Raw genomic sequence first — 15,558 nt, 5'->3', positions numbered from 1 at the left:
CCCCCTCTCCTCTTCTCCCCCTCTCCTCTTCTCCCCCTCCTCTTCTCCCCCCCTCCTCTCCTCCTCCTCTCTCCTCTCCTCTCTCCCCCTCTCCTCTTCTCCCCCCTTCCTCTCCTCAACTCTCCTCTTCTCCCCTCCCTCTTCTCCCCCTCTCATCTTCTCCCCCTCTCCTCTTCTCCCCCCTCTCCTCTTCTCCCCTCTCCTCTTCTCCCCCTCTCCTCTTCTCCCCCCTCTCCTCTCCTCACCTCTCCTCTCCTCTTCTCCCCCTCTCCTCTTCTCCCCCCTTCCTCTCCTCAACTCTCCTCTTCTCCCCACTCCCCTCTCCTCTTCTCCCCCTCTCCTCTTCTCCCCCCTCTCCTCTTCTCCACCCTCTCCTCTTCTCCCCCTCTCCTCTTCTCCCCCGTCTCCTCTTCTCCCCTCTCCTCTTCTCATCCTCTCCTCTTCTCCCCCTCTCCTCTTCTCTCCTCTTATCCCCCTCTCCTCTTCTCCCCTCTCCTCTTCTCCCCCCTCTCCTCTTCTCCCCTCTCTCTTCTCCCCTCTTCTCTTCTCCCCCTCTCTGTTCTCCCCTTCTCCTCTTCTCTCCCCTCTCCTCTTCTCCCCTCTCCTCTCCTCTCCTCTCCTCTCCTCTCCTCTCCTCTCCTCTCCTCTCCTCTCCTCCTCTCCTCTCCTCTCCTCTCCTCTCCTCTCCTCCTCCTCTCCTCTCCTCTCCTCTCCTCTCCTCTCCTCTCCTCTCCTCTCCTCTACTCTCCTCTCTCTCCTCTCCTCTTCTCCCCCTCTCCTCTTCTCCCCCCTCTCCTCTTCTCCCCCTCTCCTCTTCTCCCCCTCTCCTCTCCCCACTCCCCTCTCCTCTTCTCCCCACTCCCCTCTTCTCTTTTCCCTCTCTCCTCTTCTCCCCCTCTCCTCTCCTCTCCTCACCTCTCCTCTTCTCCCCCTCTCCTCTTCTCCCCCTCTCCTCTTCACCCCCTCCCCTCTCCTCTTCTCCCCCTCTCCTCTTCTCCCCCTCCCCTCTCCTCTTCTCCCCCTCTCCTCTTCTCCCCCTCCCCTCTTCTCCCCCCTCTCCTGTTCTCCCCCTCTCCTCTTCTCCCCCTCTCCTCTTCTCCCCCTCTCTCTCCTCTCTCTCTCCTCACCTCTCCTCTTCTCCCCCTCTCCTCTTCTCCCCCTCTCCTCTTCTCCCCCTCTCCTCTTCTCCCCATCTCCTCTTCTGCCCCCTCCTGTTCTACCCCTCTCCTCTTCTCCCCTTCTCCTTCTCTCCCCCTCTCCTCTTCTCCCCCTCTCCTCTTCTCCCCCTCTCTCTCACCTCTCCTCTTCTACCCCTCTCCTCTTCTCCCCCTCTCCTCTCCTCACCTCTCCTCTTCTCCCCCCTCTCCTCTTCTCCCCCTCTCCTTTTCTCCCCCCTCTCCTCTTCTCCCCTTCCAATTCTCCCTCCCCTTATATAATATACATTTGAGGAGGGAGGGAGGGAGGGAGGGAGGGAGTAATGGTCAGAACCAGAGAGAGGGGAGGGAAGGGCGAGGGAAAGATGGAGGAGGGGAGAGAGAGATCTGAGAGAGAGAGAGAATATATAATATATTTTTATCACTGACTTCTCACCAGTGATGTCATCATAACCAGTAACCTTACCCACTTTTGGCCCAGCCCAGCCTGACCCTGACATATAGCATCAGGCCTGTTGAGTTGACTTGGGTAACATACCTCTAGCTTCTACACCACATCCCCCCTTCTCCTGCTATAACATGTGACCTCATCAGTACTCATTTTGGGTGCTGGTACTGTTGATATTTAGGAGCTGGAACATTATCCAATATTCTATAAGAGGTGAACTCAAGCAGTAGAAAGTTAGAGGTGATATTATATAACACACTATGTGAAACATTGCTGCAAGACAGATCAGTTTGCTGTGTTTAGCTGGGCTCAACCACTGATCCAAGATAAGTTGCTAAGAAGTTTATCTCACATCAAAGACCTAATGAACTAATGACATAGAAGTCATATAGCCTAGCAGTATTGTCCACTCTTCAGTCCACTCTTCATGACAGTATCAATCAATCAATCAATTTTATTTTATATAGCCCTTCGTACATCAGCTAATATCTCGAAGTGCTGTACAGAAACCCAGCCTAAAACCCCAAACAGCTAGTAATGCAGGTGTAGAAGCACGGTGGCTAGGAAAAACTCCCTAGAAAGGCCAAAACCTAGGAAGAAACCTAGAGAGGAACCAGGCTATGAGGGGTGGCCAGTCCTCTTCTGGCTGTGCCGGGTGGAGATTATAACAGAACCATGCCAAGATGTTCAAAAATGTTCATAAGTGACAAGCATGGTCAAATAATAATCAGGAATAAATCTCAGTTGGCTTTTCATAGCCGATCATTAAGAGTTGAAAACAGCAGGTCTGGGACAGGTAGGGGTTCCATAACCGCAGGCAGAACAGTTGAAACTGGAATAGCAGCAAGGCCAGGCGGACTGGGGACAGCAAGGAGTCACCACGGCCGGTAGTCCCGACGTATGGTCCTAGGGCTCAGGTCTCTCAGTTGGCTTTTCATAGCCGATCATTAAGAGTTGAAAACAGCAGGTCTGGGACAGGTAGGGGTTTCGTAACCGCAGGCAGAACAGTTGAAACTGGAATAGCAGCAAGGCCAGGCGGACTGGGGACAGCAAGGTGTCAGCATGCCCGGTAGTCCTGACGTATGGTCCTAGGGCTCAGGTTCTCAGAGAGAAAGAGAGAACGAGAGAATTAGAGAGAGCATAATTAAATTCACACAGGACACTGGATAAGACAGGAGAAGTACTCCAGATATAACCAACTAACCCCAGCCCCCCGACACATAAACTACTGCAGCATAAATACTGGAGGCTGAGACAGGAGCGGTCCGAGACAGGAGCGGTTCGTTGCTCCAGAGCCTTTCCGTTCACCTTCACACTCCTGGGCCAGACTACACTCAATCATATGACCTACTGAAGAGATAAGTCTTCAGTAAAGACTTAAAGGTTGAGACCGAGTCTGTGTCTCTCACATGGGTAGGCAGACTGTTCCATAAAAATGGAGATCTATAGGAGAAAGCCCTGCCTCCCGCTGTTTGCTTAGAAATTCTAGGGACAATTAGGAGGCCTGCGTCTTGTGACCGTAGCGTACGTATTGGTATGTACGGCAGGACCAACTCGGAAAGATAGGTAGGAGCAAGCCCATGTAACGCTTTATAGGTTAACAGTAAAACCTTGAAATCAGCCCTTGCCTTAACAGGAAGCCAGTGTAGGGAAGCTAGCACTGGAGTAATATGATCAAATTTCTTGGTTCTAGTCAGGATTCTAGCAGCCGTATTTAGCACTAACTGAAGTTTATTTAGTGCTTTATCCGGGTAGCCGGAAAGTAGAGCATTGCAGTAGTCTAACCTAGAAGTAACAAATGCATGGATTAATTTTTCTGCATCATTTTTGGACAGAACATTTCTGATTTTTGCAATGTTACGTAGATGGAAAAAAGCTGTCCTTGAAACAGTCTTGATATGTTCGTCAAAAGAGAGATCAGGGTCAAGAGTAACGCCGAGGTCCTTCACAGTTTTATTTGAGACGACTTTACAACCATCAAGATGAATTGTCAGATTTAACAGAAGATCTCTTTGTTTCTTGGGACCTAGAACAAGCATCTCTGTTTTGTCCGAGTTTAAAAGTAGAAAGTTTTCAGCCATCCACTTCCTTATGTCTGGAACACAGGCTTCTAGCGAGGGCAATTTTGGGGCTTCACCATGTTTCATTGAAATGTACAGCTGTGTGTCATCCGCATAGCAGTGAAAGTTAACATTATGTTTTCGAATAACATCCCCAAGAGGTAAAATATATAGTGAAAACAATAGTGGTCCTAAAACGGAACCTTGAGGAACACCGAAATGTACAGTTGATTTGTCGGAGGACAGACCATTCACAGAGACAAACTGATATCTTTCCGACAGGTAAGATCTAAACCAGGCCAGAACTTGTCCGTGTAGACCAATTTGGGTTTCCAGTCTCTCCAAAAGAATGTGGTGATCGATGGTGTCAAAGGCAGCACTAAGGTCTAGTAGCACGAGGACAGATGCAGAGCCTCGGTCTGACGCCATTAAAAGGTCATTTACCACCTTCACAAGTGCAGTCTCAGTGCTATGATGGGGTCTAAAACCAGACTGAAGCATTTCGTATACATTGTTTGTCTTCAGAAAGGCAGTGAGTTGCTGCGCAACAGCTTTTTCTAAAATTTTTGAGAGGAATGGAAGATTCGATATAGGCCGATAGTTTTTTATATTTTCCGGGTCAAGGTTTGGCTTTTTCAAGAGAGGCTTTATCACTGCCACTTTTAGTGAGTTTGGTACACATCCGGTGGATAGAGAGCTGTTTATTATGTTCAACATAGGAGGGCCAAGCACAGGAAGCAGCTCCTTCAGCAGTTTAGTAGGAATAGGATCCAGTATGCAACTTGAAGGTTTAGAGGCCATGATTATTTTCATCATTGTGTCAAGAGATATAGTACTAAAACACTTAAGTGTCTCTTCCGATCCCAGGCCCTCGCAGAGCTGTGCAGATCCAGGACAGCTAAGCCCTGGAGGAATACGCAGATTCAAAGAGGAGTCCGTAATTTGCTTTCTAATGGTCATGATCTTTTCCTCAAAGAAGTTCATGAATTTATTACTGCTGAAGTGAAAGCCATCCTCTCTTGGGGAATGCTGCTTTTTAGTTAGCTTTGCAACAGTATCAAAAAGAAATGTTGGATTGTTCTTATTTTCCTCGATTAAGTTGGAAAAGTAGGATGATCGAGCAGCAGTGAGGGCTCTTCGGTACTGCACGGTACTGTCTTTCCAAGCTAGTCGGAAGACTTCCAGTTTGGTGTGGCGCCATTTCCGTTCCAATTTCCTGGAAGCTTGCTTCAAAGCTCGGGTATTTTCTGTATACCAGGGAGCTAGTTTCTTATGACAAATGTTTTTCGTTTTTAGGGGTGCAACTGCATCTAGGGTATTGCGCAAGGTTAAATTGAGTTCCTCAGTTAAGTGGTTAACTGATTTTTGTCCTCTGACGTCCTTGGGTAGTCAGAAGGAGTCTGGAAGGGCATCAAGGAATTTTTGTGTTGTCTGAGAATTTATAGCACGACTTTTGATGCTCCTTGGTTGGGGTCTGAGCAGATTATTTGTTGCGATTGCAAACGTAATAAAATGGTGGTCCGATAGTCCAGGATTTTGTGGAAAAACATTAAGATCTACAACATTTATTCCATGGGACAAAACTAGGTCCAGAGTATGACTGTGGCAGTGAGTAGGTCCAGAGACATGTTGGACAAAACCCACTGAGTCGATGATGGCTCCGAAAGACTTTTGGAGTGGGTCTGTGGACTTCTCCATGTGAATATTAAAATCACCAAAAATTAGAATATGATCTGCTATGACTACAAGGTCTGATAGGAATTCAGGAAACTCAGAGAGGAACGCTGTATATGGCCCAGGAGGCCTGTAAACAGTAGCTATAAAAAGTGATTGAGTAGGCTGCATAGATTTCATGACTAGAAGCTCAAAAGACGAAAACGCCATTTTTTTTTTTTGTAAATTGAAATTTGCTATCGTAAATGTTAGCAACACCTCCGCCTTTGCGGGATGCACGGGGAATATGGTCACTAGTGTAACCAGGAGGTGAGGCCTCATTTAACACAGTAAATTCATCAGGCTTAAGCCATGTTTCAGTCAGGCCAATCACATCAAGATTATGATCAGTGATTAGTTCATTGACTATGACTGCCTTTGAAGTGAGGGATCTAACATTAAGTAACCCTATTTTGAGATGTGAGGTATCACGATCTCTTTCAATAATGGCAGGAATGGAGGAGGTCTTTATCCTAATAAGATTGCTAAGGCGAACACCGCCATGTTTAGTTTTGCCCAACCTAGGTCGAGGCACAGACACAGTCTCAATGGGTATGGCTGAGCTGACTACACTGACTGTGCTATTGGCAGACTCCACTAAGCTGGCAGGTTGGCTAACAGCCTGCTGCCTGGCCTGCACCCTATTTCACTGTGGGGCTAGAGGAGTTAGAGCCCTATCTATGTTGGTAGATAAGATGAGAGCACCCCTCCAGCTAGGATGGAGTCCGTCACTCCTCAGCAGGTCAGGCTTGGTCCTGTTTGTGGGTGAGTCCCAGAAAGAGGGCCAATTATCTACAAATTCTATCTTTTGGGAGGGGCAGAAAACAGTTTTCAACCAGCGATTGAGTGCTGAGACTCTGCTGTAGAGCTCGTCACTCCCCCTAACTGGGAGGGGGCCAGAGACAATTACTCGATGCCGACACATCTTTCTAGCTGATTTACACGCTGAAGCTATGTTGCACTTGGTGACCTCTGACTGTTTCATCCTAACATCGTTGGTGCCGACGTGGATAACAATATCTCTATACTCTCTACACTCGCCAGTTTTAGCTTTAGCCAGCACCATCTTTAGATTAGCCTTAACGTCGGTAGCCCTGCCCCCTGGTAAACAGTGTATGACAGTAGACTTGTATAGCTCAGTGGAGCCCCAGTTAGAGACAGATATGATACCTGCAGTGATATTGATGATCCTGTTCTGGAGCACAGGTAGGATGCTGTTATACTGATATACACTTGTGACAGTTACTGAGATATGATTTGATATTGTAAGATATATGATCATTTACAGGGCTAGTAAAAGAAAATACAACTAGAAGCAGACAGTAAAAAATCTGTCTCAAAGCAGGACAATGATGTGATCACCTGTAAATGTACTTTACTGTAGCATAACTGTCCATCTGGGGACAGGCACTAATGTCAGTTAAGTTGTGATGGTGCCATGCATCTGACTGTTGTCTATTCAGTGTGTCAATGTTTGATTGTATATTTATCTATGTAAATGAATGAGAGTGTATATTATATATTATATTTTATATTGGACTTATGTTAGAGTAGGAGTACGGGAGGGGGGGGGGGGGGGGGGGTAGAAGTTAGAGGTCTGTTACCTGAGTCAAGATCAACAGGCCTGATGCTAAATATCAGGAGGAGAGAAGGAGAGAAGAGAGAGAGAGAGAGAGAGAGAGAGAGAGAAGAGAGAGAGAGAGAGAGAGAGAGAGAGAGAGAGAGAGAGAGAGAGAAAGAAAGAAAGAAAGAAAGAAAGAAAGAAAGAAAGAAAGAAAGAAAGAAAGAAAGAAAGAAAGAAAGAAAGAAAGAAAGAAAGAAAGAAAGAAAGAAAGAAAGAAAAGAAAGAAAGAAAGAAAGAAAGAAAGAAAGAGGAGATACAGAGAGAGAGAGAGAGTGTGTGTGTGAGAGAGAGAGAGAGAGAGAGAGAGAGAGAGAGAGAGAGAGAGAGAGGGGGAGAGAGAGAGAGTGAGAGAGAGAGCTAGAGAGAGAGAGAGAGAGAGAGAGAAAGAAAAAAGAAAGAGGATACAGAGAAAGAGAGAGAGAGAGAGAGACAGAGAGAGAGAGAGAGAGAGAGAGAGAGAGAGAGAGAGAGAAGAGAGAGAGAGAGAGAGAGAAAGAGAGAGAGAGAGAGAGAGAGAGAGAGAGAGAGAGAGAAAGAGGAGATACAGAGAAAGAGAGAGAGAGAGAGAGATGTCAAAAGATATCGGACTGAAATATTATTGACATTACATTACACTTTTCACTGGCTGTCCCTCAGGTTGTGGCAGGAGGACACATATTTGGCTGCCAAAATTGCACATTTTGGCTTTTCACCCAATAAATATTAGATTTTTTCTTCCTCTTTTTAGTTTCAAATTCTTTGTACTGAATGATAATTTTGGGAAAGAAAGATTCTCTTAGGTCTGAGTATTTGTCACAGTGTAATAGGAAATGCAGCTCTGTCTCTACCTCTCCCCGGGGGCAGAGTGAGCACAGCCTGTCCTCTCTGGGCAGCCAGGTTTGCCTGTGACGACCGGTCTCTATAGCCAGACTGTGCTCACTGAGTCTGTACTTAGTCAGTGTTTTTCTCAGTTTTCGATCAGTCACAGTGGTCAGATAGTCTGCCCCCATGTACTGTCTGTTTAGAGCCAAATAGCATTGAAGTTTACTTTGATTTTTTGTGGTTTCTTTCCAGCAGGTGATATATTTTTCCTTTTGCTTTGTGATGATTTGGTTGGGCCAGATTTTCTGAGTGCTGTCCTGAGGCTCTATGAGGTTGGTTTTGGTTAGTGAACTGAGCCTCAGAACCAGCTGGCTGAGGGGACTCTTCTCTTGTTTCATCTCTTGACATAGTAGAGCTGTGTGATGGAATGTTTTGGGGTCACTTGTTTTTAGATGGTTGTAAAATTTGATGGCTCTTTTTTCTATTCGAATAAGGAGGGGGTATTGGCCCAATTCTGCTCTACATGCGTTATTTGGAGTTTTTCTTTGCACTTGCAATACAGTCTTGCAAAACTCTGCATGCAGTATTTCGATTGGATGTTTGTCCCATTTGGTAAATTCAGTATTAGAGAGCGGACCCCAAACTTTGCTGCCATATAGAGCAATTGGTTCTATAACTGATTGGAAAATGTTGAGCCAGATTCTAATTGGAATTTCGATTTTAATATTCCTTTGAATGGCATAGAATGCTCTTCTTGCTTTGTCTCTCAGCTCATTCACAGCCATGTGAAAGCTACCTGTGTTGCTGATATTTAGTCCTAGATATGTGTAATTTTTGGTGTGTTCTAATAGAACTGTGTCCAAATAGAATGTATATTTGTCATCCTGATTTCCGGACCTTTTTTGGAATATCATTATCTTCGTTTTTTTTAGATTAACGGTCTGACAGAAACTGTGCAGATGATCTAGATGCTGCTGTAACCTCTCCTTGGTGGGAGACAGTAGCGCCAGGTCTTCTGCGTACAGCAGACACTTGATTTCAGTGTTGTGTAGGGTGAGACCAGGTGCTGCCGATTCTTCTAATGTTTTTGCCAATTCGTTAATGTAGATGTTAAATAGTGTTGGACTTATTGGGCAGCCCTGTTTCACTCCACGTCCCTGAGAGAAGAAGTCTGTTTGCTTGTTGCCGATTTTAATCGCACATTTGTTTTTAGTGTACATTGATTTAATAACATCATATGTTTTCCCTCCAATACCACTTTCTATTAGTTTGTAAAAAAGACCTTTGTGCCAAATTGAATCAAATGCTTTCTTGAAGTCTACAAAACATGAGTAGATTTTGCCTTTGTTTTGATTTACTTGTTTGTCAATTAGAGTCTGTGTCACGCCCTGGCTCTGGGGACACTTGTATGTTGAGCCAGGGTGTGAGTTTCATTTGTTTCTATTAGTTGTATTTCTAGGTTGGCCAGAGTGGTTCCCAATCAGAGGCAACGAGTGTCAGCTGTTGCTGGTTGTCTCTGATTGGGAACCATATTTATACAGGCTGTTTTCCCACAGTAGTTGTGGGATCTTGTTCCAGTGTGGTTTGTGTTAAACCGTAGACGTCACGTTATCGTTTGTTGTTTTGGTTCGTGAGATAACAATAAAGAGTATGTTTGCTTTCAACGCTGCGCCTTGGTCCTCCTCTGTTCCCGACGATCGTGACAGAAGATCCCACCAGAACTGGACCAAGCAGCGGGTCGAGGAGCCATCGCCAGGGAAATCCCTAGCGGATATCCAGCGCCTCCTCGACTGGGTCAAGCCGGGTGAGGAAGAGAGGGGCTTGACGTGGAGGCAGAAGGGTGAAAGGCTGGCGAGAAGTATGGAGACCTGGTCCACGGGTAGGAGTGAAGCCCATACATTTTTTAGGGGGGGGCTAACGCCGTGGACGACGGGGCAGCAGGAGACCGCGACAGAGCGGCCCAGCGGGTTGGCAGAGGAGGCCTCCAGGTTACGGGGGCCACTGGTCGAAGAGGGGAGGGAAGTTGTAGAGGCATGGCGAGAGGTACTGGGGTGTGTTACCAGTCCGGCCCGTTCCAGATCCCTGCATAGGGCCAGGGGTGTGTGTCCCCAGTACGGTCCGGCCTGTTCCTGCTCCCCGCACCAGGCCAATGGTGCGCGTCTCCAGCCCGGCCCGGCCTGCTCCAGCACCCCGCACCAAGCCAATGGTGCTCGGCCCGTCCTGTTCCTGCTCCCCGCACCAAGCCTATGGTGCGCGTCGCCAGCCCGGCCCGGCCCGGCCTGTTCCTGCTCCCCGCACCAGGCCAATGGTGCGCGCCGCCAGCCCGGTCCGGCCCGTTCCTGCTCCCCGCACCAAGCCAATGGTGCGCGTCGCCAGCCCGGTCCGGCCCGCTCCTGCTCCCCACACCAAGCCAGTGGTGTGCATCGTCAGTCCGGCACGTCCCGTGTCTGTTCCACCGGTGCCTGGTCCGGCACCGGTCAGATGCTTCACGCCGGGCCAGACCGGACCAGGGGTACTTTGGGGGGTTGGAGAGGGAGCGGGGATCCGGCCCGGAGCCGGATCCGCCGCCTAGGCGGAGTGCCCACCCGGTCCCTCCCATGTGGTATTTAGTTGGCGCGGTCGGAGTCCGCGCCTTTAGGGGGGGGTACTGTCACGCCCTGGCTCTGGGGACACTTGTATGTTGAGCCAGGGTGTGAGTTTCATTTGTTTCTATTAGTTGTATTTCTAGGTTGGCCAGAGTGGTTCCCAATCAGAGGCAACGAGTGTCAGCTGTTGCTCGTTGTCTCTGATTGGGAACCATATTTATACAGGCTGTTTTCCCACAGTAGTTGTGGGATCTTGTTCCATTGTGGTTTGTGTTAAACCGTAGACGTCACGTTATTGTTTGTTGTTTTTGTTCGTGAGATCACAATAAAGAGTATGTTTGCTTTCAACGCTGCGCCCTGGTCCTCCTCTGTTCCCGACGATCGTGACAGTCTGGAGGGTGTAAATGTGATCTTTTGTACGATAATTTTTTACAAATCCAATCTGGCTTCTGCTTAGGACGTTGTGTTCATCAAGTAAATTATGTAGTCTGCTGTTTATGATACTGCAGATAATTTTCCCGAAGTTGCTGTTAACGCAAATTCCTCTGTAATGATTTGGGTCAAATTTGTCTCCATTTTTATAAATTGGTGTGATCAATCCTTTGTTCCAAATATCGGGGAAAATACCTGCAGTTAGGATAATGTTGAAGAGTTTGAGTATAGCCAATTTGTGGTCTGTATATTTGATCATTTCATTTAAAATACCATCAGCACCACAGGCCTTTTTGGGTTGGAGAGTGCAAAGTTTTTCCAATAATTCTTATTCTGTAATTGGGGTATCCACAGCATTCTGATAGCCTTTCACTGCTGATTCAAGGATTTGTAATTTTTCTTGTATATATCTTGTTGTTCTGGGCTCTTTGTTATATTGCTGTAGAGGTTTGCGAAGTGATTTCTCCACATATCCCCATTTTGGATAGCCAATTCCTCATTATGAGGTTTGTTTAATTTATTCAAATTCTCCCAGAAGTGGTTTGATTCTATGGATTCCTCAATCACATCTAGCTAATTTCTAATGTGCTGTTCCTTTTTTGTTCTTAGGGTGTGTTTGTATTGCTTCAGTGTTTCCCCATATTGAAGACGTATATTTTTGTTGTCTGGGTCTCTGTGTTTATGATTAGATATATTTCTCAATGACTTTCTTAGATTTTTGCAATCATTATCAAACCATTTTTCATGATCTATTATTTTTGGTTTGATCTTATGTTTCTTAAGATTAGCCAAGGAGGCTAATCTGTCAAATATAAAGTTTATGTTCCAAACGGCCAAATGTATACCTTCATTGGTGTAGGAGAATGTTAATGCTAAAAAGTTGTCTAGGAGAGATTGTATTTTTTGGCTACTAATTGCTTTTTGGTAGATTTCTGTACTGTTTGCACTCCATCTATAGGTCTGTTTAGTACCATGTAATTTATTGGGCCATGATGCTTCATGGTTGGGTTCTGCTCTTTTCAGATACACTGTGATTTTACTGTGGTCAGAGAGAGGTGTTAGTGGGCTGACTGTGAAGGCTCTGAGAGACTCTGGGTTAAGGTCTGTGATGAAGTAGTCTACAGTACTGCTGCCAAGGGATGAGCTGTAGGTGGACCTACCAAAAGAGTCCCCTCTTAACCTACCATTGACTATGTACAGACCCAGTGTTCGACAGAGCTTCATTTTTGTTTTTCACTTTGTCATAGTTGTTTCTAGGGGGGTATGTGGGGAGGGAAAGGTTGTTGCTTCCCGGTAGGTGTTTGTCCCCATGACTGTTAATAGTGTCTAGTTCTTCTGCTGTTCTAGCATTCAGACCAGCACATTGCCTTGGGCCTGAAAGTGACTTCTCTCTCTCTCTCTCTTTCTCCTCAGATCTCCAGGCTCAAAGCATCAGTCCACCAGGTAGGTAGAGTATAAATCTACAGTGATTATAGCAGTTCAATATTAGTCAACTTTATTATCCCACATGGAGAAATTCATGTGTCCATACACACCATTCTAAAACCCAATAACAAGTACTGTTTTATGGAACTGCTAATACTTGTCAACCACAAAGCATTACTGCTGTTAGAATAACAGAAGCCCTGTCATAATCTGTCCTCACCACTGTGTTTTCCTCTCTGCTGTTTACAGCTGAACTCTCAGTCAGACTGGTGAATGGGACCAGTTCCTGTTCTGGGATCGTGGAAATGTTCTACAGAGGACAGTGGTCAGGTCTATGTCCTATGTGGTGGAGCATGAAAGAGGCTAAGGTTGTGTGTAGAGAGCTGGGCTGTGGGAATGCTGTAGCTGCATCTAGACTACCTCTGGTTGAAGATGGAAGAAGAATAATCATACTAGGGAATAGATGTAGTGGAAATGAGTCTACTATTAGAGAGTGTGACATCATAGGAAGAGGACTTATTGTCTGTAATGGTGGATATTATCATGTGATCTGTTCAGGTAAGAGACTGGTAATATTGAGAGATTTAATTGGTACATTATACTATATTTGCATATATCATGTTTTATGTGTTTTTCATTTCATTTAAAGAGAGGGAGAGATGTTAGATGTATTTAAACATTATATTTGTGTTTGTCATATTCATTTATGGGAGATGTGCATGGGCAGATCATTGTAGTTCAGATGTTACTGAAGTGAAGCTGCCTGATGGATGTCCAGCTGTTTATTTTCTATAAAGTGAAGTGAACTTATTCCTGTCTCCTGCCTGCATTATTCCCAACCCTGTCCTGAGTGACTAAGAACCCATTTCTACCTTTTACAGTATCAAACATAGCAAACTACAATCTTTTATCCAACATATTTGTGTTTAGTCCTTGACAGTGTCATCAACAAAACGGATTGAATGTTCAACCAACTGTTTTTCTCCAGAGTCTGTGCAGCTTGTGGATGGAGATGGTCTCTGCTCTGGGAGACTGGAGGTGAAGTCCAGTCAGTCCTGGGCCTCAGTGTGTGAAGCTGACTTTGACCAGCAGGATGCAGAGGTAGTCTGTGGGGAGCTTGGCTGTGGGGCTCCTGCAGCTCTACAGGGGGGGCTCTATGGAGAAGGTGAGGGTCAGACCTGGGATAAAGAGTTCCAGTGTAAAGGCAATGAGTCTCTTCTCCTGGACTGTGACACCTCAGACAGAAAAAACAACACCTGCCTACCTGGTAATGCTGTTGGACTCACCTGCTCAGGTAAGAAACAGTTTGTCACTCAATCAACATTGTTTCTCACATGGAGTGAAGAATATGAGAGGCAATATAGGTGTGTTTTAGTGAGAAAATAGTAAGGTTACTGTCTCTCTCTTCTTTTTTCAGAGCCTGATGATGTGAGGCTGGTGGGAGGAGGCAGTCGCTGTGCTGGTGGAGTGGAGTGGTACGACCAGGGAGAGTGGAGGACTGTGGGAGCTATAGACAGGAACAAGTAGGCTGTAGCTGCAGTAGTGTGTAGACAGCTGGGTTGTGGCTCCACTGTTTCAGTTCTACCTGGAAACACCACTAGAGGGATTGCAGTTTACTGTTATGGGTCTGATCCTTCACTGAGGGAGTGTAGGAGAATGTATGATATCCTTCCTGGACCCACAGTGATCTGCTCAGGTAATATCAAGATATTATAATTATATTCAACTGATTTCCTTCATTCATACAACTTCCTCTTCCCCTTTCACAATGACTGTTTAGCTTGTAAGTCTGCTTTGCAAAACAGATCACTCAGTCAAGTAGGAATAAAATACAACTTAAATATCCCAGAATGCTTTTGTATTTGAGTGTTATCTCAGTGAACGTCTATACTCACCACCACTGTCACATGTCATGTTATTGTCATATCTAAACGAGGAAAGTAGTTGAGGAACTACGTTTTCTTTTTCTCTCCTCTTGTTCCAGATGTCCTGCTTCAGCCTGATATCAACATATGTTGTCTCAGTGACTGTAGGCCCACTACTCATGTTGCCCTGTGAGGGAGGGTGGCTAGCACTGTTACATGCTGATGTTATTGTCATATCTATAGGAAACTAGTTGAAGAGGTTTTTCTTGTTCTCTTTTATTGTTACATATCTCCTAGTCCAGCCTGATATCTTCCTGACTGACTCAATGGGAGGGGTCTCCAGGGGCCACCAGGGGCCCGAGATGTTATGGGGCGACAGCTTCACCATCACCTGCTCCACTCAGCCACAGTACCCAGGAGGCTCCTTCCTCCTCACGTTCACCGGCTCCAACAGAACCCAGACCCAGCCAGCTGTCAATCACTCTGCTGCCTTCCTCTTCCCTGCTGCAGATGACTCCCACCAAGGGAACTACAGCTGTGTTTATGACAATTATGTTTTCTCTCATAACTTCTCCTCTGAGAGTGAGCTCCTCTCCCTCACCGTCACAGGTAACTGAACATGAACCAGACTTATAACTTTGTCATTGACAGATTTCCCACAGATCTATGTGATGATGATCAGTCCCCTCATCAAAGGTGTTTCTGTTTGCAGCCTCTCCTCTGCCAGCCTTCATCATCAGACACGTTGTAGTGCTGCTGATCCTACTGACAGCCATCACCACCATCTACCTGTACTACAAGGTAAAGACATTTACTCAGACGTTACAAGTCATTTAAATGTTTGTGTCTTTGAGCAGGGTTCAGATTCTACATTGGTCTATATCTGTGTTTAAGGTGTGTGATTAACCAGATGTGTATCTTTGACTTGTGTTGCACTATCTTGGGTTTGTTCTTCAGTACTGTACTGATTATGAGAGAACGAGAACGAGGGAGAGAACGAGAGGGGGAGAGAACGAGAGGGAGAGAACGAGAGGGAGAGAACGAGGGGGAGAGAACGAGAGGGAGAGAACGAGGGGGAGAGAACGAGAGGGGGAGAGAACGAGAGGGGGAGAGAACGAGAGGGGGAGAGAACGAGAGGGGGAGAGAACGAGAGGGGGAGAGAACGAGAGGGGGAGCGACACGGACAGAGAGAGAGAGAGAGAGAGACACCAGTGGCAAGGTGACTGTGAACATGGATGTGTATCAAACAGGCACAACGACAGTACAGGGACAAAGTATGAGCAATTCAACGGCTCATACACGAGACGTATGTGGCAGGGACTCCAGACAATCCCAGATTATAAAGGGAAAGCTAGCCACGTATGGGACACGACGCCTCGCTCCCGGACAAGATAAACACCTTCTCCCGCATTGAGGATAACACAGTGCCACCGACGCGTGTGGTGAAGGTA

The 15,558-nt window shown here is 46.3% G+C and overlaps 1 long non-coding RNA gene across 1 annotated transcript; it reads left to right on the top strand.

Annotated features, from left to right (window-relative positions):
• The first annotated feature begins 6,496 nt into the window (after positions 1 to 6,496).
• Positions 6,497 to 12,565, top strand: LOC311125820. The gene is made up of 3 exons (XR_014612915.1): positions 6,497 to 6,581; positions 12,231 to 12,260; positions 12,492 to 12,565. It is a non-coding gene; the product is annotated as an uncharacterized lncRNA (long non-coding RNA).
• Positions 12,566 to 15,558: the final 2,993 nt, after the last annotated feature.

The sequence above is a fragment of the Coregonus lavaretus genome (assembly GCF_964263955.1).
Source record: "Coregonus lavaretus genome assembly, contig: HAP1_SCAFFOLD_1519, whole genome shotgun sequence".
NCBI classification, from domain to species: Eukaryota; Metazoa; Chordata; class Actinopteri; order Salmoniformes; family Salmonidae; genus Coregonus; species Coregonus lavaretus.
Note: the sequence above shows the minus strand (reverse complement) of the source record. Positions and strands in the feature narration are given on the sequence as shown.